Genomic DNA, 20,495 nt, shown 5'->3' with positions numbered 1-20,495 from the left:
TGAGGTGGTGGAGTTTTCTTCCATGGAAATATTAAAGACCTGCCTGGACGTCTATCTTTGTGACCTATTGTAGGGTACCTGCTTTAGCAGGGGGGTTGGACTTGATGGTCTCTTGAGGTCCTTTCCAACCCCTGCGAACCTGTGACTTTGATTTTGTGATTTGGGCTGCACTTCGGGATGGAAGAGGAGGGAATATTTCCATTTGCTTTGAACTGACATAATGGAGATTTCATTTGTGTCTTTTTAGTTTATTATTTTATTTTCATATTTTCCTACAAATTACAAGAGTTGTACTGGATCAGATTGAATGGCTGTTATTAATACATTATTAATAACCTACTAGACTTATTTCTTCAGATTGACCTCAATTTTCAAGTCCAGGATGGATCTGCTACAGACATCCAGGCATTGCTCCTGTGTGACACCAACCAAGTTCTGTTCAGGAAATGATTGAGATTTGTAACTTATTAATTCTGTGGACATCTGAAATGCTTAGACACGTCCAATGGAAACCAAGCCATACACCCACCTGTGGAAGTGTGGGAATTTGCAGTGCTGGTTTCCAGCACTAATCCTGGCCAAGTGACAGGACATACAGAATGAAAGCCCTGGTCTTTTCAAAGCTGCGCCTTACTACTGCATTATCCTTTTTTTCTTTTCATGTCACTACTACATTGCCTTCTGCCTGCTGTGTAACTGTCTCCTTGTCCCTACCCCAGCTATGTCCAATATTTTTGTTCAGGTATGTAGAGAAGCTGCTGGTGCCTTACAGAGTAAACAGCTGTGGGGGCAGGATCATTGTCTCCCATCACACAAAGATGTACTGAGGTAAGATGAGCTGCTAGGTGCACTGGTGACCCTTCGGATCATTTAGCTGCTGCTCTTTTGATTTCAGAAGGTAGACATTCAGATGTCTCAGAGGAAAATAATGACATAGGAACTTGTCACGGCTCTGGAAGAAACCAAAATAGTCCTGGTGATTTCTAACATGCTGTCCAGGTGTACAGAGCTACCTGATGTTCTGTTTGTCGAACAGAAGAAAATCTACATCAACAGTAGCTTCTAAACTAGTGCCATTAAAACTAAAGCCTAATTACAATAGATGATTTCTATACTGTGTCATTTGCCCACATTTGTAGAGCTTCTATATGAAAAATGCAGATATTCAGCAGGAGCTCAAATCAGATATTCAGTAAGTATGTGCAGCCAGAAGTTCTGAAAGAAGGATGGTTATTAGGCCCCCTTCATGTAGAATAACTTGGGCTTGAAGATTTTCTGTTGCTGGAAACAAGTTTTTTTGGGGTATTCTTTCCTGAATGTTGAGAACAGACTTTAAATATCTCAAGTGTTTGAAATACTTATGAATAAGTTAAAGTAACACAGGATATGAAAAAGAGTTTTTTCCATCTGCAGCTGTGAAATTTCTTGTGAATGCAGTAGAATGCTCTTGCTTAGGCAAGTGATTGGTAGAAGAGGAAGCAACGACTGGGAATAGATGTGGCTTAAGCATGATTAATCTCCTGATGTTCTGTTGACATTTTTCTTTTCAACTTAATAAAAGCAGAACTTCTGAAATATGTTTTGGTTTTTTTTTTTCCTTCTTATTTCACTGTAGATAACACCTATGACACAAGTTATGTGGCTTAATAGTTTACAGCATAAGATCAGAAATTAAATTAACCTCTCATATCTGTTCTGAGGTAGAACTCACATATCTCTGTCTGGGAATGATGAAAATGTGGAAATTGATAAGCTGCATCCATTTTTATTTAAGATAAATTTCTCAAACGTGGGTTTACAGTGTGGAAATCAGGCCTGCCAATATTCCTTCATACCTAGCACAGGCTGCATGAGGAGGATTAAGTGGTTATGCACCTTCCTGAGATTCGGAGATGTCTGACCAAAGGCACAATTCTGCATTGCTAGTCTAAGCCTTAAAAAATCCTCCTAGCCTGAATCTGAAGTCCTGGGAAGGCTCACCTGATTTCAGTGTGACTTGGGTCAGGTGCTCAACCTGTGTTAACTTCACATGTTTGTTTTTTTAATATAGATACTTCCTGCCCCCCATTTTCTTTAATTCAGAACATCTCAGTACTGTGTAGGCCCAACATTGAAGTGGACAACATTGACACCCAGGTCAATATAATTACTTTCTACAAGGTGGGAATTATGATAAAGAGCTTTTGCATTGAAGAGACCATTTGTAACCTATTAAAGCACTACATGAACTAAACTTCCACCATGTTCTATGTTTATGTGTTTCCAAAGAGAGCACATTGTCCTTATGCAGCCAAAGACATGCTGTAATTACTGTCATGGAACCAAGTAGGAAACCTAAGAAGGAGACAGCTCCTTAGCCCTAGGCTTAACTTTAGGTCCTTCAACTGCTGCAGGGCTTTCCCCAGCCAGCAAGCCTCTGGATCTCCACAGCTGTCATTAAATGCCTTTCAGAAGAGATCAGCACTTTGGAGGCTGACTCCTAACAAAGATGAAAAGTGACCTGAAAGCAGAGTGAGCCAAATACTAAGTATGTCAGGATCCTGCGGCGGTGAAGCACTTCATCAGTATCGTCTATAGGCTGTGTCTTTGTGGGTTATGGGACAGCACTGTCTCCTCTGTGTTACTCTTCTGCAGATGTACATATGATAGAAGTGGAGAAGCCTTCACTCCTCATGCTAATATAAGCAGGAGTTAGGAGTGGAGATACTCTCACTGGCCTAGTTTAGCTTCTGGTTTGTTCTGAAAACAGAACGTACACTAAACTCAAGAGAACAGCATTAATATGTCATTTTTATGGACCTTAAAGATCGTCTAGTTCCAACCCACTGCTGTGGGCAGGGTTGCCACCCACTAAATCTAGAGTTCAAATAAAGACCCCAGAAATGGATGCCCCCACCTTGTGGGAAGGTTGAACCTGCAAGCTGGCCCCAGGGCTCACTGGTGTGGCTGGTGGAGAGGTGAGGTTTCACAGTTAATTGCTGGTGATTTCTCCATCTAAATCTCAGGTAAATGAAAACCTTAAGTCCTCTCTTAGGAGGTGTGTCTCTGTCTTCAAATGGTTTCGAGGCTGTTCAACAAGCTTTGGGCAGTGCTACAGCATGGGCTGTTGGTGCCCTTATTCCTCACTGCTTCAGAGGAACATTGTAGGTTTTCATGTTTCTCAAGTTTAAATAATAATTAAAAAATTCAACAAAAACAGTGTCAGAATCGCCTATCACTTCATGATGTCAAATCCTGTCATGGAAGCCAAGCTCTGTCTTTGCTTTTTGCTCTTCTCTGGGACAAAGAAAGGGAAGAGGAAAAAACTAGCAAATACTTCCAGGTGGTTGTATTGAGGCTTAGAAATCAGAACTGGGCTAGGGGAATGCAGCCTTCCATGAAGGTTCCAGGGAAGCAATTCTGAATTTGGAAGAGGAATACAGAAGGTAGAATTTTTAGACTTGTTTTGCTTGTTTGTTCTGACATTCTGCTTGTGTTTGCTTTTTATGGGCCAGATTTTTATCAGGCCAATGTCATTTCACTACAATTTCTACACTACATTTCACTTACACTAGTACAGAAGGAAAGCATATTATCAAATATAGTGGTTTGCTGTTTGTACTCATATAAATAAATATTCAGCAAGCTACTTACTATTGTTTTTTATACTTTACAACACCAGAGGAAACAAAAGAGCCAGAGAGTAGACATAGTTATACAAAGATTATATTTCCAAGAGAGCGCTGGGAGTAAAAAGGAAGCAGCGTAAAAGGCACGTGTCGCCTTTGAAGCTCAGGTACATAAAGACAGTAGTAAAGAAAAGCAGCTGGAGCAGAAAGCACTGGTTTAGCATTTCTAAACTTGCAATGCTAATGCCTTCTACAATGGCGCTGAGTCAGCTGCGTAAGAGAGCAAGGTTTGTGATCTTGAAGTCAGCAAAAGCATATGGTAATGAAAATATTCATGAGATTTGTGACCCTTACCATTTTATTGTGGGGTTTTTAGTTTTTTTGTTTTTTTTTCCTTAATGATGACCTTCATTTTATAAATGAATGTGGAGGACAAATGAATCATCTTTTGGGTGTGGTAAATACAGTTCAATATTCTGTTCTTTACTGTTTTTGGGGGGTTTTTTTTGTTGGTTTTTTTTTTGTTTTTTTTTAGTGCCTACATAGGAATACCTTCCACACTGACCTGCATGGTAAATGAGTTATTTATGACAAAACTCTTTCAGGTCAAAGGTAGACTGTTTCTATTCATTCCACTGCGTAGTCTTTAAACTAAGGATTTTGGAAGTGTAGCTTTTTAGTTTTTTCTCGTTGGCTGTTAGAGCACTGGGGGCTATGTTCAGCTTTCTCACTTGCTCTAACAACTTGCTTGCATGTTTCTGATCTTCCCTTGCCATTTCCTTTTGCAAAATATAACCAATGCGATCAAAGTACGGTCTTTGATCATAAAGATCATTCAGCATCAGTGGATCCATTCTTCAGCTGATTCCTATGCAGTTTGGAAACCGTGATTCAGCCCTGTCATAGTTTAAAACTAAAATAATTAGTGGCTTCTGAATTTTGGTTTCAGAACCAACATTTTATCTGTTGGAGTCTGATGCCCCATTGGACAATAATGCCACCTGCTGTGAGACAAGTCAGAAGTGCAGCTGAACAGATTTAATTCGATGCTATGAAAACAGATGTAAAGCACAGCTTCCTTGTGCATAATGGAACTTTGTGACCGCTTATGCTTACTTCTGAAGTATTACAGAGAACATAAATACTTTGAACAGCTTTCAGGAGGTATCTGTATTTCATGACAACTTGTTAGTGAAATACTGCCAAAGTTCATTTGTAGGAGAAGACTACAAAGATGATTGCCTTTCACCAAATTGGCACTTCAGTGAAGTGTATTAACACTCTCCTGCAAAGACTTATGTATCATCAATTCCCTTTATTTTTCCAGCTTCAAAACAGCATGCAGCTTGGTTCTATCTCTTCTCCTCATTTTGATCATGGAACAAACCTCTAAGAAAGAGGCCGAGCAGCACACTAAAGTTACAGGCAACTAGATTTTTTTCCTATCTAAGCAAAACAAAGATCTGTGTCTTTTTATGATTTGACATTTCAGCTGTATTATATGCAAAGTGATGCAAGCACTTATCTATCTTATCAGCTGCCGCATATATATGTCATAAGTGCCCACTTTATTTGTTACAAAGAGTAGGACAGCTGTCATGAAAATGAAGGAAATAGAATGGAAGAAGTTACAGCTTTTTTTTCTAAGTGATTTTCTACTGATTTCAGAAGTTTTTCCTGGAGCTGACCAGCTCTCTGGGAATGAGTTGTGGGAGCATTTTCTAAAGCTATTTTTGTGTATCACCCCAGGCAAGCTCAAAAACTTAAGAGCATGCAACTTGCTCTGGTGGGTCAAATGGGGGACAGGCTTCAGCAAGCTTAGTGAAGGATGTCTCGTTACCCATGTTGACTGACACAGTGTCTACTCATGGTATTTTTACACTCATCTCCAGGATGGTGAAAGAATTTCAAGCAAATTCATTCCTAGCATTATGGCAGCCAGACATCCAGCTATGGTCAGTCAATAGCATTGGCAGATTCAGTGGCTGTCCCATTCTGAAATTGTGCCTAATGAAAGAGGGGCACTGTCATACAATAAATGGTTGCAGCTGAGACTTACATGAAAAATAAAAAATAGATGAATGGAAGATGACAAAGATGGAAGCCATATGAACAGAAGCAACATTTTTTTAAGGAGAATTATAAAGTTGTAGGCTTTCAGAAAGCAATAATAATTAGGGATACAATCAAACAGACAATACCAAGACTATCTTACTGAGGCTGGCTGAGTTTGTGCATGGGTCTTTGTGTTAGAGTTATTTTAATCCACCTTTAGCAATGTCCCTGCTAGAATAATGACAGGCAGCAGGCTGTTGAAACAGCTAGAGCTGGAAACTGCTAGAGTGGAGGGGGAAAAAGAAAAAAGGAAAAAGGGAAAGCAAACAAACAAAAAACAATGTAATGGTGTCAGTAACTTTGCTGATGTTTTGGCTGCTGGATGTTTCCAGGGTGCATGTGGCAGAAATTTGCCCTGCAAGCTGAATGCAGAAATCATTGTCTTAAAGATCGTTTTCCTCAGGAATTTTTACCCAGAGAGAGGAACACATCTCTAATAAGAAATAAAAGTAAGCCGCAAGCTGGGAAAGAAAGAACTGGAAAAGAAGCTGATGAAATTTCTGTTTAATTAGCTCTTGGAAATCTGATATCTTGGGAAGGTGAAAAGGCATTATGGTGGGAATATTTATGCTTTGTTATAGCAACCAGAGTATGGCTGTATTCTCAGAAGTCACTATTAGTGCACAAGGGAAAAAAATGCAAGGTATCATTTACATGCTAGCTGCGCTTCATTGCTTGCCACTCTGTTTGGCACAGAACCACTGCTCTTTTACCACTGACCTTTTTTATTTCCTACCACTTTTTAAAAATGACATATAAAATTAGGTTTGAATGGAGGAATTAGAAGATTATAATGTACAATTTCCATTTTTGTTAGAAGAGAACGTTTTCGTGGTAGCCATAAAGAAACCTCCACCTGCAGTTTTCCAGGAGTCTGTTTCTTTAAAAAGATGTTTTCAAGATTGATTGGTATCAGGTGTGCAGTGCCGTGTGATTTAGGCGTTACTATGGTGATAACTCTTTTTAGATAGGATGTCAGAGACCATAACTGCACTTAAAAAATCCTGTGCGCAGTATGATAACCTGCACGGAAATAAGCTGTAGCCTCTCTCAGTCTTAGGTCTATCTCTGTGACTGAGTCACAACTGCAAGCCACCAAAGATTACAGACTTTTTTTTTTCTGGGAGATTGCTCTCCCTCTCACTTTCTATGTGACAAACAGGCAGGATCAGCTCTACCAGCTGAAAAGATGAGATCATTCTAAGCAGAATACCTCCCCATCCACTTCAGAGTCTGTGGCTTTCTCTGTGTCTCAGCCTAGCAGATCCAGCCTGTAGGTGCTCTGGTGACGTCCGTGGTCCTTCAGTTACATCCACCTTGTGCTAGGACTTAAGAATGAAGGTTTTTTTCTTACTTCCACAGCAGTATCTCCCTGGTTGCACAGTGGATGGTGTCAAGCCTGGACCTGGTGATTAAAATTAATTTTCTCACTTATTCTTCAAAATGCTCCTTGCTCATCCCTTGTATGTCTTAGATCCTAGCAGTGCAGCCATACATTTGCTTTTTTTCACAGTGCAGCCAGCAGTACTGATGCACTTGTTCACAAACTTATAACTTGTGCTCCTAGCCCTGCAACTGTCTCTGTAGAGTGCCTATGCTGCTTGACCTTTCAGTTTCTACAGCCTGTAGATTCTGGATTTCTGCTTCAAGCCAAATAATATATAGTTAACTTGCAGAGTAATAAGCTCATAAAACTTATTAGCTTGAATTCTGTGTTAGTAAGATGGAAGGAAAAAAGGCAGGTTGATAAAGAGTGAGGAAACCATGACGTGGCTTCAAGGTGAAGAGGTGTGGGCTGAAGAAGCAGTGAGGTCAGGGGTTTCTGTGCTGTTCTGTCCCAGTTCCTCCAGCTATTGTTGCTCAGTGGCATCAAGGAGCTTCAGGCTCTTCTCCTCTGAATGTCCACTAGCAGGATAATATGTGTAACAAGGCGAATCCTGTTTTTTGCATCTTGGCCTTTGGTTGCCCTTTTGGTCTTCTCAGAGTATTTGAACTCTGGGCCACAGCTGCATATGTCAGCATACCAGACTGCTTCAGGCTTTCAAACACAGAGAATGGACTACTGTTAGTAAATAACATTTCCTCAGAGTTTATTAATGACAGAAACTTCTGATAAAAGCTTGCAAATTGCTACACTTTTAGTAGGGATTGATCCTGTAAGTCATTAAATAACTTCATCTCTCCCCAGTACTTGTAGAACTCAAAAATACTCAGGACTTCTCAGAATTAAGAACATAAAGTTGCATATTTGGACGTGTTGTCTCTTGGTGGTCTTAAGCTCGTGACTGCTATTTTGAAAGACCAAACTTGAAAATGTGGACAAATGAGCAATTATGGCCCCAGCTGTACAGAGTGCTTATCTATGTGCTTTTAAGCATGCAATTACAAAAATTAAACACATGACTGAATGCTGTAATCTGCTGGAGCTGTGCAGTACAATGATGTACAGATCTGCAACTTTAGAGTAAAAGTGACATTTGATTTAATACTGCTATGTAGTTCAGTTCATTGATTTGACATTATCCACTATCATATTTGAGTTTTCTTTTGCTATATAATAAGTGGGCTTTCTAATGCAGTAAGTAAACAGAACTTAGTAAAATAGCTAAAGGTGGGTGAGTTCAGCACTCTTGTTTCCCTGCTAGTTTAAGAATGTGCCCATCAGCCGTTCTTTCAGAAGCTGGAATTACTACAGGGGTTTAATTCTTTGATCTAATTTTCCCATTGACTTTTAATGACATTTATAAATGAATTGATTTAAACAGTCCTTAATACAAGCACCAAGCAGTTTGAAAAATGAAATATCAAAAACAGATAGAGAGCAAAAGAAGTCGGACTTGGTAGAGCACGGAGTACAGACACCAATATGGAGACGGTTGAAATCCAAAGGGATGATAAACAACAACATCTGTCCTTTCAAAGACCATGTTTATTAATAAAGTTATAAATAAACATGGTAATTGGCTGCTTTGCATCTAGCTGTATAAATGAGACTGGAAAATGCCAGCCAAAGCTACTATGGACCACAGTGTCAAATGCTGAATTGTTTGGCATAAAAACTAGAGCTTTCACAGCTTTTTTTCTTACTTGAGAAAACAGTGACACAGGAAGTTACTTAATTTACTGATTATTGCCTTAGCCTTTTCATTTTTGCTTCAGTTTCCCTGATTTCTTGCCTCTCTCTGGGAAAGACTTTCAATTCTGATTTTGCTGTATTCCCCCGTGCAATAGAAACACACAACTGAAAACCATCTGGAAACCAGTATCAGTGCCAGCCCCATTCAGAATAAGTGAGCTGATTTTTTGATGCCTGATTTGGATATCACATGCTCTGCCTGACAGGAAATCTGGTGCTATGCCAGTTTCACAAAGATGGAGGCTTTTAGAATGTAAAGTAGCGTGGATTCACTTGAAAGCTCTCCATCTTTTGGGCACCTGTCTGGGAGAGCAGCTCAATCTGAAAACTCTCAGTAGCTGTGATAGTTTTCGTAATCATGCTTTGTGCATTGCCTTCAATGAACTAAATGTTTCCTGGGAGAGTGTGCTGGCAACAAGGAAGGTGTAATGAGATACTGAGTTGCATTTGTTAGATTGTGTCTGGAGGAATGTGTCCTGCTTTGCCCCGCCTTATATAAAAGATGTTGATAAACTGGAGCAGGAGACCATGAGGTTGATCAAGGAAAAAGCATTGCACTGTGAATAGAAGCTGAAAGTTTGGGGCTTTTAGAGCCTGGAAAAGACTCTGTTGGGATCTGAGAGTGGCCTTCCTTAACTACAAAGGATTACTGAGAAGATGGAATTAGGCTCTTTATAGAGTTGCACACAGGAGAACAAAAGACTGTGGTTTTAAACTAGAACATGGCAGATTTTGACTGGAGGCAAGGAAAAGTTTTTTAGCTTGAGAACATTTAAGCCATGGCATAGATTGCTCAGAAAAGTTGTGGAGTTTCTGTCCTTGGAGGCATTTAAAACCCATCTGGACAAATCCCTAAGCAACCTGGTTTGTATAATAGAGTCTGCTTTGATCAGGAGGTTGGAATAGACGTGGCCCCTGCCAACTTGAATTTTTCTTTTAATACATATCACCAAGTTTTCAGCCTTATTTTATCTTATGGTTCTGGCTCTGTCCCATACATCTCCTGGCTGCAAGTCCTGTCCCATTCTGAGACCTACAAGTAACCCAAGATATCTCTGCTGTTCATTGTCAAGTGAACCTTGATATGATAGAACATATGTTGGTTCTGAGGGTAATGAGTGACTTTCTGCATTAGTGAAGTGCAGATTGTGTTCAACTGGCTCTGTACCAGAGTTCAAACGTATGACACTCTATCCTTGCTGCCTTCTAACTCTGCTTAGTAAGAAGATGGCTTTGACCAGAAGAGTAAATTATTAATTTCCACCTGTTTGCCATATCAATTTACTCCCATCTGAATAGAAAAACTTGTTCTGCTAGCCTGTTCTCAATGTGAAATAAATGATAGCTCTTCATCCCCCCAGCCCTCCACAGGAGTCTGACATTTTAGGATATTCCTAAATTTATCTATGTTTAGTATTCAGAAGCAAATACAAGCAGCCTTTGAAAAAGCACCAGAGTTTGCTTCCCCTGAGATATTTCTTTATGTGTCCTTCACTCCATCTATTTGTAAAGTCTTCAGCAAAGTCAAGTAGGATATCTTGTTTTGATTTAATTATCTTTCAAGTTGTCCCAGAAGTGATGACCCTAATACATTTTCATATGCAGAACTCTTTTAGGACACTGCACAGGATGAAGTTGAACTATTTGTATTTTTCCTAATGCTAACTCTTCCTTTCTCCCCACTTCAGCAGACTATTAGAAAAACTCAGAAAGCTCATGCTTTTCTTCAGGAACAAAGTCAGAAATAAAATTAGGAAAATTGCAGAATTTATTTTCTTTCCTAAAATTAGAGGACACTCAGATCTTGTTTCTAATGTTGATTAATGATACATAGTACTTCTAAAATTGTGATGAAATATAACACTTTTTCTTTGGGCCACGCCTGAATCATTAATAATGCATCTTTTGGGGGGCTGAAATTTGCTAGTAGCTGACAGTGAGTGCTCTCTTAGCAGTTGCTAATAGTTCACTGACTTCAAATACAGTCATTAAACTTGAGATGCAACTGCGAATATCTCTCTAGAAAGACAAATGCAACTTGAATGTCTGGAGAGTGAACTCATAGTAGGAGAAACATGGCTGATGTAGAGGTGACGCTCAGAAATTCCAAACCAAATACTTAATTGTCTTTGATTTATTTTATGTGTATTAGAGACCAGTTTTTCTCAAGCACAGTGTATTCAACAGCTTATGTTGACCTCCTTTACTGTTTTTTTCAGGACTCTAACTCCAACATTCTGGACAAATTAATGCACACAAAGCATTTAAACTTCACTGAGGCTAGCAAGATGAAAATGTTTTGTTTTCTTGTGGGTTTTGTTGCCCTAAAAATGTCTAGAAGTTCTTCCAGAGCAAATAATCACTGAGTATTGTACTTGCAATTAATACATGTTATTGAAAGACAGCTCTCCAGTTTTCTCTTAATCCTTTTCCTTGTTAGTGTGATAACTCCTTACTACCATGGACAAATTCTAACAGGGAGAGGAGAATGAGATAAGACAAACTATTAGTTGTGGTAAGCCAAGAGAGCATGAATCAACAGAGGTAATTGTAACTGCCCAGTAATCAGATTAGCAGGTCTGTTTTGTGATTCATCTAATTTACTTTCAGTTACCAAAAAAAAAGGTATATCCTTTGCAGCTGTTGCTTCAAACACAACGTCTTGTTGGGATGCTTTCTTTATCAGTATTTTGCCAATGTAATACTGACAATGCAAAGAAAATATTGTTTCAGAGAAACCACTAGCAGTCCCTTGGAACATGATCAATCTTTTTTGTGTCAAGTCTTACTTAAATAAACAGACAGTGTTTTAAATTTAATTTTGTTTTCATTTTACTCCTGTTTGCTTTAACCTCCTCCTAACAGCTCATTGCTGTGAACATTTTTTGTTTGTCTCTTTGGGAGCTAATTAGAGAAGATGACAGGCAAGAATTCATGGGGGCAAAATGAGTACAGTCATTAACAGCTTCAGTGGAAAACGTGGGAGTTTTGAACCTTGTACTGACACCAAGGGCTCTTTCTTCTGCTGTAAGAGCTAGTCACTGCACAAATCACAGAAGTATAGATTTCAAACATAATATTTGCCCTCTCTGTTTCAAGTGGTGGCCTGATTTATGCCAATTCTGACCTCAGCTTCTGAGGCATACCTCTTTTTTTTTTCCTTTAAAAGAAGGCGTTGTTATTTATAGTTAAGTAAATAAAATATTGTAATATTAGTCATTAAAGTGTGGAGATAGATAGTAGCAAAAGTTAACTGACATTGAAAGGACCAAATTTCACTTAGAATACTTCCATTGTCTTATGCACATTGGAAAGTGCTGTTCAGCTTAATCTTTTCCCTAGCATTCAAAACATTCACCTAGGACACAGAAGCTCAAGGCAGTTTTCCTTAAAAACTCTAAGTATGCTCTTCTGGGCACATTTTCTAAAAGAGGATTGAGGCCTGCTTGGTGATTTGAAGGAGTCATAGAATTGTTTGAGTTAGAAGGGACCCTTATGGGTCATCTAGTCCAACTCCCCTGCAATGAACAGGGACACTGACAGCTATATCAGGATGCTCAGCCTAAATTTCCACTCTTTTAGTTTGAAATATTTTACCATCCGATCACCACAGACTCCACTAAGGAATCTGCCTCCTTCCTTCTTATAACCCCTCTTTAGATACTGAAAGGCTGCTATCGGATCTCCTCAGCACCTTCTCTTCTCCAGGCTGAGAAGAGCCTCTCAACCTGTTCTTAACAGGGAGATGAGTCAATGCAGAGGTGATTATTTCTTCATCTGATTAGCTTGCTGGTGAGTAGATGAAGGTATTTCTGGGAAGCTCAGAGCAAAGCCAAGTCTGCAATGGGTAGGATCCCTAGGTATGCCTTTCTCCCAGGTGTTATCTATTGACTAGTACCATGTGACTCTCCTTTCATACGTGATATCTGTAGATTGATGCAGTTTTCTGAAACATCGATCTCATTGGTGTTTTGGAATCTTCTTGCATAGTTTGGATTCTTTCTACCTTGCAGGGCTGATACCTCAAGTGAAAATATAGTGGCACCCGTCTTAAGTGCACACACTGAAAAAGGAACAGGAATTGTATCCCAGATGTTGTGAAGAACAGAAGTTTGTAGAACAAGAAATGAGGCATGATGAGGTCTAGGGACAGTATTGGCCTTCATAATGAGAATCCATAGAAAGCTTAATTTTGTATATGGCTAATACGTAAATTATTCAATTAATTCAATTTACTCCATCTTCATTCACATTAGATTTTTTTTTCCCTCATCAGCTGTAGTATGAGCCTGAATAGTTCCATATCCAGTCAATTTAGAGAAGCTTCTTTTCATCCACAGTCACCTTCCTTTAATGGCCACTTAGCTTTAGGTGGAAAAATAGTTTAGATGATATATATCCTCAGACATCAGCGTAGAAGGTGTATGTCCACATAATACAAAATAAATGCTAAATAACCTGTAGTGGCCTTTGTATGCATAGGTGAGCATTTGAACTATAAAAGTAAGAGCATTCTGAACATAAACAAAAAATTCTCATGGTCTAATTTGGATTTATTTAAAGATTTTGTAAAGAATAGCTTGGTTGATATATGGTCATTAGTTCAGACTTAATGATGTTATGCTTAATGATATTATGCTCAAGCATACTGAGCATAAGATGAGAAAACTTTCTAAACTTTCTTCATCTGTTTACAAAATAACAAGCAAACTTCTTACTGTAGAAAAAGTCAGCAAGGAAAAGTCTGAACAGTATAATTTGTAAAATAAATTTCTTGAAATGGAAATGCAAAATTCTTTCTTAATGAATGATGATATGCCAGAATAGACTTTTTGCAGCCCAAACATCGTGTTGAGTGGGAGATTCGAATTACTCTGAGCACTGGAAGACCCATGAAGTTTATCCAAGTTTACAGCAAATAATCTGTCCCTACATATGTAATGAGTGAACTTTAATTAGAGCATCTTGCTACTTGTAAGGAAGCTGTTAGATGAAGAATAGCTTATCTTGCACCAAATCACTTGCCAAAAGTGTTGATGCTGACTCACAGTTTCAGAAGCTGCAGCTACAGCTCAGAAGAATCTGCTCTTCAGCTGGTGAAAGTCCTGGAGAGCTTTGAAAATGTAGGATATGTATGCTTCTGAACTTTGGAACAGAAAAGAGAGAACCCATTGACAGATTTTTTATGTATGTGTGCTGTTTTCTTCCTCTGCTCAGAACTTAGGTAACTACAAAACAGCTAAAATCAAAAAATAAAATGTCAAACTGGAAAGGGCATGTGTGCAAAGAAAGCATTTCAGGCTGAGGGTGTGGCTCAGAGCACTGACTGTACCCACTGTCTGTCCAGTAGTGCAGCAACTGAGGTAAAAACATGATTTTCAGTATTCAGGAAAGGAAGAGATTTGGAATGAAAGAACGTTTTACCTTCAGATCCTGTTTCTTAAGTATAACTCCATTCTTGCTTTGACTTAAATCTGTATTTATAAAGTCAACAAAGTATATCTTGTATGTGGCCAAGGATGGTTACATTACTGAAGTTTTCTGGATTATGTTAATTGAGCAAAGCCAATAAGATAGGCATAATTGACAAACACAAGAAGAAAACTAATTTAAAATGTGCTAAAGGCTGCAGGGAAGGCTGCAATTTTTTCATGTAAATGTTTGCTTTCTTATGGTAGCAATTACTGTTACAAAAATATTGAGATTCAGATCAAGAAGTGATTCTGCATCATTTTGAAATACAGTAATCTCCACAACAAACTCATATCTACTTCAAAATGCTGATCTTCATACTACTATTCTAGTAACTTTCTGGACAGTTGTTTTTTATAACTAGTACCTTTGGAAGGTCAGGGGTTTGTGCTGTGTTTGTACAGAGCTTCAGGCAGTAATAACGACTAAGGTGATACAGTGCAAAAAAGGAATGTGAATCTATTCAAATTGATTTCTATTTCTGCTAGCTTACTTTATAATTCCTCTGACATCTACTTAAATACCCAATTTTATACAAGCCCTTTTCCCTTTAGTAACTAAATAATTGGCTGATGTGAACATTCTGTGGGATGACCCTGATCTCAGTTAACCTGACGTATGCTCCAAAAGTAGTGCCTTATATTTTGTCTCGCTGGCCCACAACATCAGAGGCAGATGTTGGTGGTGTGGCAGTGGAGGTTGAATCTTCCCATCAGTACTCTGTTACATCTTGCTGCCATGTGACAGACGGCAGTAGAAAGGCAGTCTGACAAAATGGTATCTGACATGGAAGCATGTTGGAAGCAAAGGTGTACCATTGAATTTCTCTGTGTGGAAAAAAATGGCACCTGTTGACATTCATGGACACTTGCTGAGTACTGGAGACTGAAGTGTGGATTTGAGCACAATAAGGCAGTGAGTGGTACTTTTCAGCAGTGGTGAAAGTGGCAGTGAGTCACCTCTTCTGCAGATATTTATGAGCATGGCAGGTAAGCTCTTCTTCATCACTGGGGAAAATGCATAGCTAAAGGTGGTGACTATGATGAAAAACAGTGTTTTGTAGGTAGCTTTTTTGACTGATGTGAAACAGTGTGTAGGTGCTGAAATATCTGTTGTAGTAGTCATTTGCCGCAAATTGGGTGGGAAAGTATTGTTTATCTCATAAGTGTGAAAGCAATTTTTATGGTACAGTGTCATCTTGACTGGCTATTGACAGCTTCTGAATTATCACTTCTGATAGTGGGATGCCATTGAATAGACACAGCTTGCTTTCTTATGTAGCATCTAGGCAGTAATTACTACCTTTGGAGTGAATGCAGCAGCACAGCTTGTGCAGACAATTTCACTCTTTTACCAGAGGATGGAAAACTCATTCTAAGACACTGTTGTTAAGGACTGAGTGTAGAAAGTTGATTTTTTCTACCATAAATGCCCTAAATAAAAATGCTGAAGATATAAAGCCTACCTGCAAGGCATAAGCTCCTCCTATATGTGGACATATTATTTACTTATTTGAAAGATGTTCAAGTTTTCTTTCCCCTTTGGCAATAATTCAGCTTTCCCTTGGAAAGCTGTAGTCAGTTGAAAGTCAGACACTAAGATCATGTTCTAGTTGCACCTTTGGTACTCAGTAACCCCTTTTTGCTATCCCTTGAGCTCTCAATTCGCTGTCCATATGCTCTCATCTGCTATATTCTGCCACTTAAATTCTCTACCTCTTGTAGGCAGGGATTTAATAAACACAAAATCAAAGCAAACAAAACAAGCAAACTAGTGTAAAAACCTCAACAACACTTATTTTATGAGGCTTCGTGAGTGTCCACCGTTTCTAAGAAGCTTTAGTTAAAGAGCTGTGCATGTCTCCATGTTGCTGTTAACAAGTTAGGCAAACAGAAAAAGAACTCTTAAATGTAAGAGTTCTTAGCCTTGATGATGTTTTCCTTCTCGCTTGGCTTTTACATACATGCAACAAAGATTTCTTTGTCTTTGTAGGCCTTCCATTTAAACATCAGAGTAAGTACCTTCTTTGGAATAATGAATGTGGTTAGATTTAAAAAAAAAAAAAAAAAAGCCTCTAGATTTACACCCACATTTTGTTCTTTGCCTGTTAGTGTCAGTGTTTTACAGAGTTCTCTCCTGAGAAGTGAAGAAGTGGGTTCAATTTTATTGTGGGTGCATTTCTTCCTGCTTCAGAGAAGAAGAGTGATTAATCAGGCAGAGCTGGAGAGAGCCTCTGTTTGTGTGGCCCTTCACATGCAGACTGTCAGGGCTGTCCTCTTGAGAGACCTGTATCACTGACAGATTTTTGGAGTGCCCTATAGCCAGGAGGAGCCTGAGATGGGGCACTGACCATAAGTAACTCTGAGCTGAAGAAAGAATGCTGCTTGGCTTAGGCCCCCACTGTTGGGTCTCCACACAGTCCTTGTGAATTCGAGAGACTGCTTCCAGTTTGGGGTGACTATTACAGCTTCCACGGTAGGAACAATTTTTTATTTTTATTTTTATTTTTTTTATTTATTTTTATTTTTATTGTTTTATTTTTATCTTTATTTTTATTTTTTTTTTATCCCTCAGAATGGATGAGCCTATCCTTCTGTGGAAGGATATCTGCAGAGGTTTCTTTTTTGGCAGCTTTCTCCTAAACCTGTTTTGCTGAACAAATCCGTAGTGTTTTGATAATTGATATTACAAGAATATCAGAATATAACAGAATATTACCCGTGATTTCAAAGTAAGTGCAGCACACAGGGCTCTTCAGTGAAAATCTACAAGTAAGAAAAATCTGAATTATTTCTTCTTCTTTTTTAAAGAAATATTCATGAATAAAATAAAATAAACCTTGCAACTACTTTCTTTAAAGTGGCCTATACAAACATGGCAAAGAAAATCAAATTAAAATGTTTCTCATGGTCCCTGTGGCCTTCTGTATCTTTTCCAGAACAGGTGGTCATCTGAGAAAAAACTGGACTGCAGTCACATCATCTGCAGTTCTCCACTCCGATTCCCTTTAAAGTTTATAGCTCTCATCTCCAATGTGTTCTGGAGTTTAGAAAAACAGAATCCACTGTCTCTAAGGATATACATTGAACAGGAAAGCATAGCAAGCATCTTTCTTATTTTTGTCTTTTCAAAAACTGAAGTCTTAATGGAGAAGTGGGCAAAACAAGAAGTAAATGTTTGGTGTGCTAGAAAAACATTAAACAGAGACCCAGTTATGCTAACACAGTTATTATAATGTCTAGGGTTTTGTTTTGAAAATCATAACTCTGTATTTCTGCAAACAGAACTCCCCTGGATCTTCCATCAAGCAATGCAATTAATCTCTGTGTTTCTGGGAAAAAAACGTGTCCTTTTAGTGTGCATCCTCCAAGACTGTGTTTGTGTTGGTTTAAATCTGTCTGGGAAAAATAAATGTTGCTCAGCCCTATTGCCTGTCTATTTTCCTACTTCTCTCCCTGCCTGCTTCATAAGACAAAATTGGGGAAAATCCAATTCTGAGGGATTTGCTTGGAAAAAAAACAAAACTAAACTAAACAAACAAACAAAAAAAAACCACCAAAGATTAATTTACACTGCCAGGTGTCACACTGTAATGTGATTAGGCTGACAAAGATAAAAAAAAAGGATATGTTGAGACCATATAGAAATTTTAGAAAAGGTCACTGGCTTAGTGGATGGGGAATGTTTGTTTATGAGTATTCAGCAGTTCTTGATCCCACACAACGTTACATACATATGCCCATAGGCCAACTGCTGCGGACACTGCAAAATCTTCCCAGTAGCTCATGAGGGCAGTATTCCAGCTAAACATAAAGCCTTATGGCTACAAAATGCCAGCGCTGAAGAGTAATCGGTAGCCAACTGAAAACTGATTCTCTCAGGCACTCATTGTTCAGCTTTCCAGTTGATCACAGATGCTTTGCTTGCTGTTTAACTCCCTCTTGCATGGTAGGAAATCCTACCTAATTCTGCTCTGAAGCAAAACTGAGTGAAAAAATCATTCTCAGACTGGTCTTGTTTGTTCCTTCCACACTTCTTTGTGGGGAAGATCTCCAGTCTGGCATGTCAAAATTAAACCCATTTCTCACTCAGAATACAGCAGACAAAAATGTCACATTTAAAAAGAATGAGGACAAAGCAAAGAAGAAAGATGATGGTTGAACTTTTAAAACTAAATTGTTTAGGTAAACTAAAATGCAGGCTTGCAAACTAAAGTTATTTGTATGACAGACAGGAAGAAGACTTGTCTTTTTTATGTTGTAGTTTCCATCCCTCCACTTTTCCTTAGGCATCTGTAACCCATGCAGATTAAGAAAGTTAAATAAAAGTTCCGTGCTTGGTTGCATTCTGGCTAGAAATAGCTTAAGGGTATAGCCATGCTTGATTCAGTTCCTTTATAAAAGCACACTCTTTTTTTTTTTTAACTTTCTCACTGCAGACTTTTAAGTGTCCTATTTGTACTGGCTGTTGTCACAGCCTCATTATGATTTGGGACTTAACAAGTGTTTTTGCTTGGTGCTTGAATTTAAAGCTCGTTACAAAGGTCTTTCTATAGTTAGGCATGTTTACTAAAGGATAATTTACTAAAATGAAAAAGGCTGTTTGAGAGCGATCTGTCTTGATTAGAGGTATTTTTAATTGAATGAATTTACAATATGTTAAATTGATCGTGTGGAAGTTTTCTGATTGCCAGCACAGTACATGCCTTGGAAATGGCAGTTTGGTATTTATTCTTGAACAACAGGCAGACCATAGTATTTGTTGGTAAAGGTTTGGTTTTAGAGCTCTTTTTTAAAGAGACAGTAATTCTCCTCAATTACTGAATAATCTCAGCGAGACTATAAAACCATTTCCTTAGTATATTTTATTGAGATTTTGATCAAAATATGTCTGTTTCACTGAGCTACTCTGTAACTGTGAAGGTCTGAGACAGTAAGGCTGTTTAATGTCCTAGTTTGAGGGCACTGGAGGGTAACAGAGATGATTCATACTTTCATAAAATGGAAGTATATTGAAAGGCTAAAGTATTAAACCAAATGAATCCCAGGTGTAATTCCACTGACTTGTTTAGCCTTATAACTAGTATGAATTTTACCTATTAGGCCAATTCTCTTGGGGAAAGGAGACACTCTGAAATAGCATAAAAGTCAGGGAGTTCATAAATTGCTGTGATTGCTTTCAGGAGAGCTGTGGAAAGGAAAAAAAAAAAATGGAGCCATCTAAAAATAGGAAGGCAGAAGCAAGTAGAGTGCTACAGTAAACCCTTCACCCGAGTGTAATATTAATCCAGATCAAGTTGCAAGAAAAAGTGATTATTGTGTCTAATCGTACAGCCTACTTGTTTTCATCACTAGTCCTCAAGAAACGGTGGTTTCAGGGTTTTTGGTTTTTTTTTCCAATAATTTGAAATTCCATTTCAGCAGAGGTACTCAGTGCAGCAGGCTGGAGCTGGTTTATTCCCAGGAAATTTAGGGAAAAGATCCTCTCAAGTATTTGTGTCACCATCCTGTGGAAGACTTAGGCAAGCTTTTACTACAGTCTCAGACTTTTCTCACAGATGAGTAAATCTGAGACTTGTCACATTTTGAGCTTCTGTGCCCGTATGCACACACAGCTCTCAAAAGTTTCTGACCATTGCCTCAGCCATGGACATCACGGTGTAGACAAATCACCAAAAGGCTGTACAGGCGGGTATCTAATCCTATGGAGATGAGTGTTGTCTCCACAAACCAGAGCTGGACAAATCCCACCTTGTGATGTGTTGTTGAGTGTGAGAGGGTATATTCCCACATCAGTCTCACAGTAGAACATACTGAGTTGGAATGGACCACAAGGGTCATTGAGTCCAACACAGGCTCCACACAGGACTGCCTGAAATTCAAACCCTATGTCTGAACCCTCCTTGAGCCCTGGCACCTGGAGCTGTGCTCGCTGCCCTGCGGAGCCTGTTCTAGTGCCTGACCACCATCTGGTGTAGAACCTTTTCTAACCATCAACCTGAAGCTCCCTGACACAGCTCCACGCTGTTCCCTTGGTTCTTGTCATTATCACCAGAGAGCAGAGCTCAGCACCACCTCTCCACTCCCTCTGAGGAGCTGCAATCACCATGAGGTTTCCCCTCAGTCTCCTCTGCTCTGGGCTGAGCAAATCAAGGCATCTCAGCT

The 20,495-nt window shown here is 38.9% G+C and overlaps 1 protein-coding gene across 5 annotated transcripts in view; it reads left to right on the top strand.

Moving 5' to 3' along the window:
• Positions 1-20,495, top strand: part of PKIB (cAMP-dependent protein kinase inhibitor beta) — a 51,903-nt gene that overhangs the window by 16,166 nt on the left and 15,242 nt on the right. The window contains exon 1 of one of the 5 annotated variants that reach the window (XM_032443732.2): positions 16,434-16,806. The exons of the other annotated variants lie outside the window; for them this stretch is intronic. The gene's annotated coding sequence lies outside the window, so the exon portion shown is untranslated. Of the gene's footprint in view, positions 1-16,433; positions 16,807-20,495 lie in introns of those variants that run through there. 5 annotated transcript variants of the gene reach the window in all.

Source organism: Coturnix japonica, chromosome 3 (genome assembly GCF_054131305.1).
Source record: "Coturnix japonica strain WE chromosome 3, WE-NBRP24, whole genome shotgun sequence".
NCBI classification, from domain to species: Eukaryota; Metazoa; Chordata; class Aves; order Galliformes; family Phasianidae; genus Coturnix; species Coturnix japonica.
The sequence above is the reverse complement of the archived record's forward strand: the minus strand, read 5'-3'. Positions and strand labels throughout refer to the sequence as shown.